We start from the raw sequence: 11,758 nt of genomic DNA on the forward strand, positions 1-11,758 counted from the left end.
TCCCATTATTAATGTATGTATATATATGTATATGTGTGTACATGTGTATGGAAGAGTTGGATTAGTGGAGTGGGGTGTGGGGTGAGTGGAGAGAAATGGTGAAGTGGGGGTGTGATAATGGGTAGGTTAATTTCTTTTAATTATTTTTTTGTTATAAAATAATATTAATTAAGAAAAATTAAATAGCTAGATTAAAACAATATAAAATCACTAATTTATTAAAACTTTGAATGAATAAATAAAAATATACCTTAAAGTGTTATTCTATTTTTTGTGATTTTCATATCTTTTAAAAATAAACTTAATAAAATAAGATAAAAGTCAAAATATTTATAAAAAATATTTAAGCTCTAAAAAGGGTATAAAACTTAAATTCGGTCAAAAATTACGTGTCTACAGTTTGCCCCTCCTTAACTGGAAACACAAAGAATTTTCAGATAAAGAAGTAGACAAAGTGACAAGTTTTGACCGAACTATTATTGGAAAGACCAAAATTTGTGCGACCGAGTCCTTGTTTTGGACAGCCTACATATCCCAGGTTATAAGGGAATCAGGTCACGTGTAGTTCAAGGATATGAGGTGATGAGTTGGAGTTAAATGAGGTTCCATCGAGGCTCTAGATCGCGACTCTCATCCTTACATAAAAATATAAAATTGAAAGCTAATAGTTAAAAGAAAAACAAATGTAGAAACTTCTATCCATGCAGCTTTTCTTGAATCTTCACTTGAATTTTGACTTTAAGATATCACCTTGATTTTTTGGTGAATATTTTAACCCAGAATTGGAATGGAGGCTACACTTGCCACTTAGACGGAACTTTTGACATTCTTCAAAATGACAATTTGAAAAATGCTCTTGAATAGCTTCGTGTTTTCTTGATCAAAAGTTGAATAGTAAAAGATGTGAGGAAGTCAGGCTGCTACATGCATTGAAGAAGCTTATTCTAACCATCATTGAATTGATCATTCTAAAAAAAATTCGTTCTTGAATTTCAAATCCATGTCTCGCTTGAGGAAACCTGAAAACCACCACAAAAAAATAAACAAAATTTTTGCCCCAGTTTTCACTGGGAAAATTTTTGTGAGTTATTAGCAAATATAAATATAAAACATAAACTCCGACTAGGAAGTGCTTATTTTAGGAGAAAATAAAACTAAAAATCTAGACTAGGAAGTGTTTATCCTATGAGAAAGTAAGCTAGTCCCATTATTCAGGAGGGTCCTGCTAGTCCCATTATTCAGGAGGGTCCTGCTAGTCCTATTATCCAGGGGGGTCCTGCTAATCCCATTATCCAAGAGGGTCCTGTTAGTCCCATTATCTAGGAGAGTCCTGCTAATCCCATTATCCAGGAGGGTCCTGCTAGTCCCATTATCCAGGAGGGTCCTGCTAGTCCCATTATCCAGGAGGGTCCTGCTAATTCCATTATACAGGAGGGTCCTGCTAGTCCCATTATCCAGGAGGGTCCTGCTAGTCCCATTATCCAGGAGGGTCCTGCTAATCCCATTATCCAGGAGGATCCTGCTAGTACCATTATCCAGGATGGTCCTGGTAGTCCCATTATTCATGAGGGACCTGCTAATTCCATTATTCAGGAGGGTCCTGCTACTCCCATTCTCCAGGAGGGTCCTGCTGGTCCCATTATCCAGTAGGGTCCTGCTGGTCCCATTATCCAGGAGGGTCCTGCTAATCCCATTATCCAAGAGGGTCCTGCTAATTCTAATTAAAAATATCTTATTAAACAGAATCATCATTTAGAATCACCACAACATTTTTTATTTTAGTCCAGTTTGACTAGAAAACATTTTTTATAAATTATTAGTAGCATGAATGAGAAATACATGTTCCCAAAAGAAATGCAAGACAATATGCAATTAGGGAGTTTGTTCCTAGAAATGAATGATGATGGCGTATTTGTTTTCTAGAAACAGTAGTGTATTTTTTTTAACAAATAAAATCATGCTCAGTTTTTAAATTGATGAATTTTGAAAGTCTTTTTAATTAATCATTTTTTATTTATTATTTTTTTAAAAAGATGATCCATTTTTTATCATTGACGGATGTGAGATTTTATTTCTTGAGACCGAGCCGATTGCGAGATTGCCTACGCTTGTATAGCAAGAATCAGGTCAGACATAGTTCATAAAGACCTAAATTATTTTTTATTTTGTCTTGGTTTTTTATACAAAAGACATCTTTTGAGAAATGAATCAATTCATGGTTGACAATGTTTTGACTTTTGTTGGTACCAACAATTAGCATGGAGCATATGAGTCATCTTAAACTAATTTCAGACAAATTTGAGGTCAACTTTGAGTAATCACTATAATTTCAAATAGTATCTCAAACATACTTAAGTGTTTACCTGAATTGATATTGCCTAAGTTAAGGGATAAAGTCATTCATATCTTCATGTTTCAATGTCCTCGCAATAAATGAAGTCCTACTTGGCACAATAGAAGTGTTTCGATCTTAGGACATTTTATATCAAAGTCACTCACACTCGGAGAGATATTCAATGTATGAGATTGAGATACCATATGCTTGGCCCTTATGTAAGTATCCATCGATGTGAGAACACACAAAATGGGATCAAATAGGACTTATTATGGGACTGTAATGTAGGTTTGGAGAAAGGTAGGACATTCATTTGGGGTAAAATAATTATTTCCTCCTTAAAATTTGCACAACTTTTAATATTTTTTATTTTTTTGAAATATTTTTCCCATTCATTTTTTTTATTTTCTCTCCTTTCATTTTTTATTATAGCTTTTTTGTCATTTTTCTTGAACTTGCACATACTTGTTCTTTTCACTTTGATATCCAACTTAGGTCTCGACGCTGTTTATCTAATTGATAATACAAACATGGAGGTGAGATTCAGAAAATAGTGCATTTATGCTCTAAAAATGATATATGTGAAGTCGTGGTTATTCAAGTAAAAATGTTTCAAGCTCAAAATGGGAGTCTTATGGATAACATATCATTTGGTAGGCTTGAAAGGCACAATCGGATCAAAGAAAGCCTATAATCATTTCCGAAGTTAAATGTTGCTCACGATTTCACTTTAACCAACATTTAGGCCAAGTTCTAGATCAAAAGTCATTCCATTGAATTTTATCTAAAACTTACCACACAATGCACAGGAGACGATGAGGTCGAATTTGTTTAACCTTAACTTTAAGCAAAATAGTTTCTTAAGTATACCATAAATATATCAAGAGATACCAAAAGAATTCTATAGGTCACAACAAAGTTAGTCCGTCCTGTCAAATAGTTTAACACTTTATTATTTTTCTTATGCACAATTATAAGAATTTTGGTACCAACCAAGTCAAATATTGTTTAAAAATAAAATTAAAAAAAATCAATTTTTTTTGCCCCAATTTTTGTGGCGAGGACTTTTTAGATTTTTTTTTTTGGTTGGACTGAACCTCAAAATAAGGTTGCCTACGTATCTTGTATAAAGCAAGAATCAGGTTGAACGTAGTTCCAAGATATTGTAACACAACATTATTTTTTATAGGAAATACGTCTATTTTTGAATAATTTTTTTTAAAAATATCACCGAACCCGAGGAGGATTGCCTACGTATCTCATCGAGTTGAGAATTAGGTGTGCATAGTTTGTTAAATTTTACCTTTTTTATTTATTTCTTAAAAAATATATATTCTACCTTTCGAAAACTATTTTTATTTTGGTCATGTTGTAAAAATACAAATATTAAACTTTTGATATTTTACAAATAATTGCTATAGTTATTACTTTTGAGTAAAATCTTTTTTTTTTAATTTACTAATTTATTCAAACGTTGATCGGCATTCAAATAGTATATTTGTAACATATAACACATACACTTGAACCCAACGTTGAGCCACATTAAATTAAAAAATGCATATGTAGCAAATAAACTCAATCCTATTAAGGATAACAAATGTTTGAGACCTGTTTTACTGAGTTTAGCAATCTAATGGAATGGGTGTCTAGACTGTCTATAAAATGAGTGGACAACTCAAATTGAGAAGGGACAGTTTACCGGTAGCAGGGCTTTCCGGCCTCACTGTTTATCCTCCCCATCCTAAGATGTGTTACTATAGAATCCTTCCCAGGAGCATTGTCACATCTCTGGTATCTCATGGTTCGGGAACGTAATCGCATCTCCGAATAAAGTATCTCAGAAAACTCAGATTGGTGTTTATAGAAGACAAATATTGAAATTCAAACAATATCATAGTGGTAAACAAGCGAATATATACAACATTAATATAACAAACACATTAAAATTAATAACAGTCATATACAAGTCAATATTTACAAGCATGAATTCTAGTTAGTCCCCAGCAGAGTCGCCATCTGTCACACTCCTTTTTCGCACGGCGGCGTAAGGATTTTTCCAATTTAAGTGACGTTATTAATTAAGGGATTATTTTAATTTTTCATAGTCGCCACTTGGAATTGAGTTACGGTGTTCCAAGTCACCTTTTTTGTTTAATCCCTAATCAAAAGGAAATGACTCTTTGTTTGGTCTGCGAACTAGAAATTCGGGTAAGGAATTCTGTTGACCGAAAGGAAGGTATTAGGCACCTCTCGAGTCTCATTGTTCTAGCACGGTCGCTTTATTTACTTTTATATGACTTGACTTAATTTTGAATATACTATGTTTATTATCTAACAATTTACTTATGTCCCGCTTTCTTTGATTTATTTTAAATTACTTTGTAAAATTGTCATATTTTATTAGTGTGTGGTTTATTGGTAGCAGCTCTTTCCGATCTCACCACAAATTGTTTATTTGTTTGTATTTAAAGACTAAAAGTAATTTAATGTTTTTTGGATCTTAATATTTTATTAGTATTATCATTATCATAAGCCTAAATTATACATTATCTTATTTTTATTTTTCCAAAAGGAAATAAACAATATATTAATAAGAACATAAGATAAAAATAAATTAAAATAATACACCTTTTCATATAAATTTTATTACTTTTTCTTATTTTAGTCATTAAAATGACAAGAAAACAGTAATTAAAATCAATTTTATTTATTTATTTTTTTTTTGCAAGTGTTGGGTCACTTTAATATTGTTTTTCTATTTTTTTTAAAAAAAATTTGTTTCTCTTTCTTCTTATACTTTACCTTATTTTTCTTTTATATTTTCTCCTTCTTATTTTTTTATAATTTTTTTTACGTCTTTTCCTTTTATATAAATTTTTATTTTTTATTCTTTCAACATTAATAAATTAATTGATTTTTTTAAAAAAAGTTTCGCATTAAAAGAACTGTAAAGATAGTGAAGGTTTGATTTATTTTATTTTTATTTTTATTCTTCTCTTTTTAAAAAATAAATTAATACAGTTTTATTAAATATACAAAGTGAAAAAGTAACTTAACAAATAAGAACTAAATTTCATCTAATTATTATTAACTGCATGCTGTAGAATATTAAGCTTCAAATTTTAATGAAGAACAAGATAAAAGGAAACTTTAAAGCAAGCAAGAATAAATACATGTTATATAAATTTTAATCTAAATTTAATAATATAAAATCTCAATCTATTTCATATCATAATGTAAAAATTAAATATGCAAAAATTTAAAACACTTTATATCATTGAAATCATATCTTGCATGATTCTGAAACCAAATAATGTAATAAAGATCAAGTGTTACCTTTTGTGAAAATTAATTCACAAAGAAAATACCTCGATAAGGACCACGAATTTAAAGCCTCGAATTCCACTATTTTTGAGTTGTTTTTTTTTGCGATTGTTCCTTAGAAAAAAAAAGGTGAAAAGTTTTTTTTTCTTTTTGTTTTTCTTTTCCTCTCTTTTGCTGATTTTTTCTTTTTTTGATTCCTCCCTTTTGCTGTTTAAACATGCATAAATTTAAAACACTTTATATCATTGAAATCATATCTTGCATGATTCTGAAATCAAATAATGTAATAAAGATCAAGTGTTATCTTTTGTGAAAATTAATTCACAAAGAAAATACCTCGATAAGGCCCACGAATTTGAAGCCTCGAATTTCACTATTTTTGAGTTGTTTTTTTACTGCGTGTGTTCCTTAGAAAAAAAAAAGGTGAAAAGTTTTTTTTTTCTTTTTTGTTTTTCTTTTCCTCTCTTTTGCTGATTTTTTCTTTTTTTGATTCCTCCCTTTTGCTGATTTTTTTTTCTCTTTGGATTTCTGAAATTTTTTCTTCTCTTTTCCTTTGTACCACTTTTTCTTCTTCTTCCCCCTTTCTCCTCCCATTATTAATGTATGTATATTTATGTATATGTGTGTACATGTGTATGGAAGAGTTGGATTAGTGGAGTGGGGTGTGGGGTGAGTGGAGAGAAATGGTGAAGTGGGGGTGTGATAATGGGTAGGTTAATTTCTTTTAATTATTTTTTTGTTATAAAATAATATTAATTAAGAAAAATTAAATAGCTAGATTAAAACAATNTGGATTAGTGGAGTGGGGTGTGGGGTGAGTGGAGAGAAATGGTGAAGTGGGGGTGGGATAATGGATAGGTTAATTTCTTTTAATTATTTTTTTTGTTATATAATAATAATAATTTTAATTAAGAAAAATTAAATAGCTAGATTAAAAAATATAAAATCGCTAATTTATTAAAACTTTGAATGAATAAATAAAAATATACCTTAAAGTGTTATTCTATTTTTTGTGATTTTCATATCTTTTAAAAATAAACTTAATAAAATAAGATAAAAGTCAAAATATTTATAAAAAATATTTAAGCTCTAAAAAGGGTATAAAACTTAAATTCGGTCAAAAATTACGTGTCTACAGTTTGCCCCTCCTTAACTGGAAACACAAAGAATTTTCAGATAAAGAAGTAGACAAAGTGACAAGTTTTGACCGAACTATTATTGGAAAGACCAAAATTTGTGCGACCGAGTCCTTGTTTTGGACAGCCTACATATCCCAGGTTATAAGGGAATCAGGTCACGTGTAGTTCAAGGATATGAGGTGATGAGTTGGAGTTAAATGAGGTTCCATCGAGGCTCTAGATCGCGACTCTCATCCTTACATAAAAATATAAAATTGAAAGCTAATAGTTAAAAGAAAAACAAATGTAGAAACTTCTATCCATGCAGCTTTTCTTGAATCTTCACTTGAATTTTGACTTTAAGATATCACCTTGATTTTTTGGTGAATATTTTAACCCAGAATTGGAATGGAGGCTACACTTGCCACTTAGACGGAACTTTTGACATTCTTCAAAATGACAATTTGAAAAATGCTCTTGAATAGCTTCGTGTTTTCTTGATCAAAAGTTGAATAGTAAAAGATGTGAGGAAGTCAGGCTGCTACATGCATTGAAGAAGCTTATTCTAACCATCATTGAATTGATCATTCTAAAAAAAATTCGTTCTTGAATTTCAAATCCATGTCTCGCTTGAGGAAACCTGAAAACCACCACAAAAAAATAAACAAAATTTTTGCCCCAGTTTTCACTGGGAAAATTTTTGTGAGTTATTAGCAAATATAAATATAAAACATAAACTCCGACTAGGAAGTGCTTATTTTAGGAGAAAATAAAACTAAAAATCTAGACTAGGAAGTGTTTATCCTATGAGAAAGTAAGCTAGTCCCATTATTCAGGAGGGTCCTGCTAGTCCCATTATTCAGGAGGGTCCTGCTAGTCCTATTATCCAGGGGGGTCCTGCTAATCCCATTATCCAAGAGGGTCCTGTTAGTCCCATTATCTAGGAGAGTCCTGCTAATCCCATTATCCAGGAGGGTCCTGCTAGTCCCATTATCCAGGAGGGTCCTGCTAATCCCATTATCCAGGAGGATCCTGCTAGTACCATTATCCAGGATGGTCCTGGTAGTCCCATTATTCATGAGGGACCTGCTAATTCCATTATTCAGGAGGGTCCTGCTACTCCCATTCTCCAGGAGGGTCCTGCTGGTCCCATTATCCAGTAGGGTCCTGCTGGTCCCATTATCCAGGAGGGTCCTGCTAATCCCATTATCCAAGAGGGTCCTGCTAATTCTAATTAAAAATATCTTATTAAACAGAATCATCATTTAGAATCACCACAACATTTTTTATTTTAGTCCAGTTTGACTAGAAAACATTTTTTATAAATTATTAGTAGCATGAATGAGAAATACATGTTCCCAAAAGAAATGCAAGACAATATGCAATTAGGGAGTTTGTTCCTAGAAATGAATGATGATGGCGTATTTGTTTTCTAGAAACAGTAGTGTATTTTTTTTAACAAATAAAATCATGCTCAGTTTTTAAATTGATGAATTTTGAAAGTCTTTTTAATTAATCATTTTTTATTTATTATTTTTTTAAAAAGATGATCCATTTTTTATCATTGACGGATGTGAGATTTTATTTCTTGAGACCGAGCCGATTGCGAGATTGCCTACGCTTGTATAGCAAGAATCAGGTCAGACATAGTTCATAAAGACCTAAATTATTTTTTATTTTGTCTTGGTTTTTTATACAAAAGACATCTTTTGAGAAATGAATCAATTCATGGTTGACAATGTTTTGACTTTTGTTGGTACCAACAATTAGCATGGAGCATATGAGTCATCTTAAACTAATTTCAGACAAATTTGAGGTCAACTTTGAGTAATCACTATAATTTCAAATAGTATCTCAAACATACTTAAGTGTTTACCTGAATTGATATTGCCTAAGTTAAGGGATAAAGTCATTCATATCTTCATGTTTCAATGTCCTCGCAATAAATGAAGTCCTACTTGGCACAATAGAAGTGTTTCGATCTTAGGACATTTTATATCAAAGTCACTCACACTCGGAGAGATATTCAATGTATGAGATTGAGATACCATATGCTTGGCCCTTATGTAAGTATCCATCGATGTGAGAACACACAAAATGGGATCAAATAGGACTTATTATGGGACTGTAATGTAGGTTTGGAGAAAGGTAGGACATTCATTTGGGGTAAAATAATTATTTCCTCCTTAAAATTTGCACAACTTTTAATATTTTTTATTTTTTTGAAATATTTTTCCCATTCATTTTTTTTATTTTCTCTCCTTTCATTTTTTATTATAGCTTTTTTGTCATTTTTCTTGAACTTGCACATACTTGTTCTTTTCACTTTGATATCCAACTTAGGTCTCGACGCTGTTTATCTAATTGATAATACAAACATGGAGGTGAGATTCAGAAAATAGTGCATTTATGCTCTAAAAATGATATATGTGAAGTCGTGGTTATTCAAGTAAAAATGTTTCAAGCTCAAAATGGGAGTCTTATGGATAACATATCATTTGGTAGGCTTGAAAGGCACAATCGGATCAAAGAAAGCCTATAATCATTTCCGAAGTTAAATGTTGCTCACGATTTCACTTTAACCAACATTTAGGCCAAGTTCTAGATCAAAAGTCATTCCATTGAATTTTATCTAAAACTTACCACACAATGCACAGGAGACGATGAGGTCGAATTTGTTTAACCTTAACTTTAAGCAAAATAGTTTCTTAAGTATACCATAAATATATCAAGAGATACCAAAAGAATTCTATAGGTCACAACAAAGTTAGTCCGTCCTGTCAAATAGTTTAACACTTTATTATTTTTCTTATGCACAATTATAAGAATTTTGGTACCAACCAAGTCAAATATTGTTTAAAAATAAAATTAAAAAAAATCAATTTTTTTTGCCCCAATTTTTGTGGCGAGGACTTTTTAGATTTTTTTTTTTGGTTGGACTGAACCTCAAAATAAGGTTGCCTACGTATCTTGTATAAAGCAAGAATCAGGTTGAACGTAGTTCCAAGATATTGTAACACAACATTATTTTTTATAGGAAATACGTCTATTTTTGAATAATTTTTTTTAAAAATATCACCGAACCCGAGGAGGATTGCCTACGTATCTCATCGAGTTGAGAATTAGGTGTGCATAGTTTGTTAAATTTTACCTTTTTTATTTATTTCTTAAAAAATATATATTCTACCTTTCGAAAACTATTTTTATTTTGGTCATGTTGTAAAAATACAAATATTAAACTTTTGATATTTTACAAATAATTGCTATAGTTATTACTTTTGAGTAAAATCTTTTTTTTTTAATTTACTAATTTATTCAAACGTTGATCGGCATTCAAATAGTATATTTGTAACATATAACACATACACTTGAACCCAACGTTGAGCCACATTAAATTAAAAAATGCATATGTAGCAAATAAACTCAATCCTATTAAGGATAACAAATGTTTGAGACCTGTTTTACTGAGTTTAGCAATCTAATGGAATGGGTGTCTAGACTGTCTATAAAATGAGTGGACAACTCAAATTGAGAAGGGACAGTTTACCGGTAGCAGGGCTTTCCGGCCTCACTGTTTATCCTCCCCATCCTAAGATGTGTTACTATAGAATCCTTCCCAGGAGCATTGTCACATCTCTGGTATCTCATGGTTCGGGAACGTAATCGCATCTCCGAATAAAGTATCTCAGAAAACTCAGATTGGTGTTTATAGAAGACAAATATTGAAATTCAAACAATATCATAGTGGTAAACAAGCGAATATATACAACATTAATATAACAAACACATTAAAATTAATAACAGTCATATACAAGTCAATATTTACAAGCATGAATTCTAGTTAGTCCCCAGCAGAGTCGCCATCTGTCACACTCCTTTTTCGCACGGCGGCGTAAGGATTTTTCCAATTTAAGTGACGTTATTAATTAAGGGATTATTTTAATTTTTCATAGTCGCCACTTGGAATTGAGTTACGGTGTTCCAAGTCACCTTTTTTGTTTAATCCCTAATCAAAAGGAAATGACTCTTTGTTTGGTCTGCGAACTAGAAATTCGGGTAAGGAATTCTGTTGACCGAAAGGAAGGTATTAGGCACCTCTCGAGTCTCATTGTTCTAGCACGGTCGCTTTATTTACTTTTATATGACTTGACTTAATTTTGAATATACTATGTTTATTATCTAACAATTTACTTATGTCCCGCTTTCTTTGATTTATTTTAAATTACTTTGTAAAATTGTCATATTTTATTAGTGTGTGGTTTATTGGTAGCAGCTCTTTCCGATCTCACCACAAATTGTTTATTTGTTTGTATTTAAAGACTAAAAGTAATTTAATGTTTTTTGGATCTTAATATTTTATTAGTATTATCATTATCATAAGCCTAAATTATACATTATCTTATTTTTATTTTTCCAAAAGGAAATAAACAATATATTAATAAGAACATAAGATAAAAATAAATTAAAATAATACACCTTTTCATATAAATTTTATTACTTTTTCTTATTTTAGTCATTAAAATGACAAGAAAACAGTAATTAAAATCAATTTTATTTATTTATTTTTTTTTTGCAAGTGTTGGGTCACTTTAATATTGTTTTTCTATTTTTTTTAAAAAAAATTTGTTTCTCTTTCTTCTTATACTTTACCTTATTTTTCTTTTATATTTTCTCCTTCTTATTTTTTTATAATTTTTTTTACGTCTTTTCCTTTTATATAAATTTTTATTTTTTATTCTTTCAACATTAATAAATTAATTGATTTTTTTAAAAAAAGTTTCGCATTAAAAGAACTGTAAAGATAGTGAAGGTTTGATTTATTTTATTTTTATTTTTATTCTTCTCTTTTTAAAAAATAAATTAATACAGTTTTATTAAATATACAAAGTGAAAAAGTAACTTAACAAATAAGAACTAAATTTCATCTAATTATTATTAACTGCATGCTGTAGAATATTAAGCTTCAAATTTTAATGAAGAA

The sequence above is a fragment of the Solanum pennellii genome, chromosome 6 (genome assembly GCF_001406875.1).
Source record: "Solanum pennellii chromosome 6, SPENNV200".
NCBI lineage: Eukaryota > Viridiplantae > Streptophyta > Magnoliopsida > Solanales > Solanaceae > Solanum > Solanum pennellii.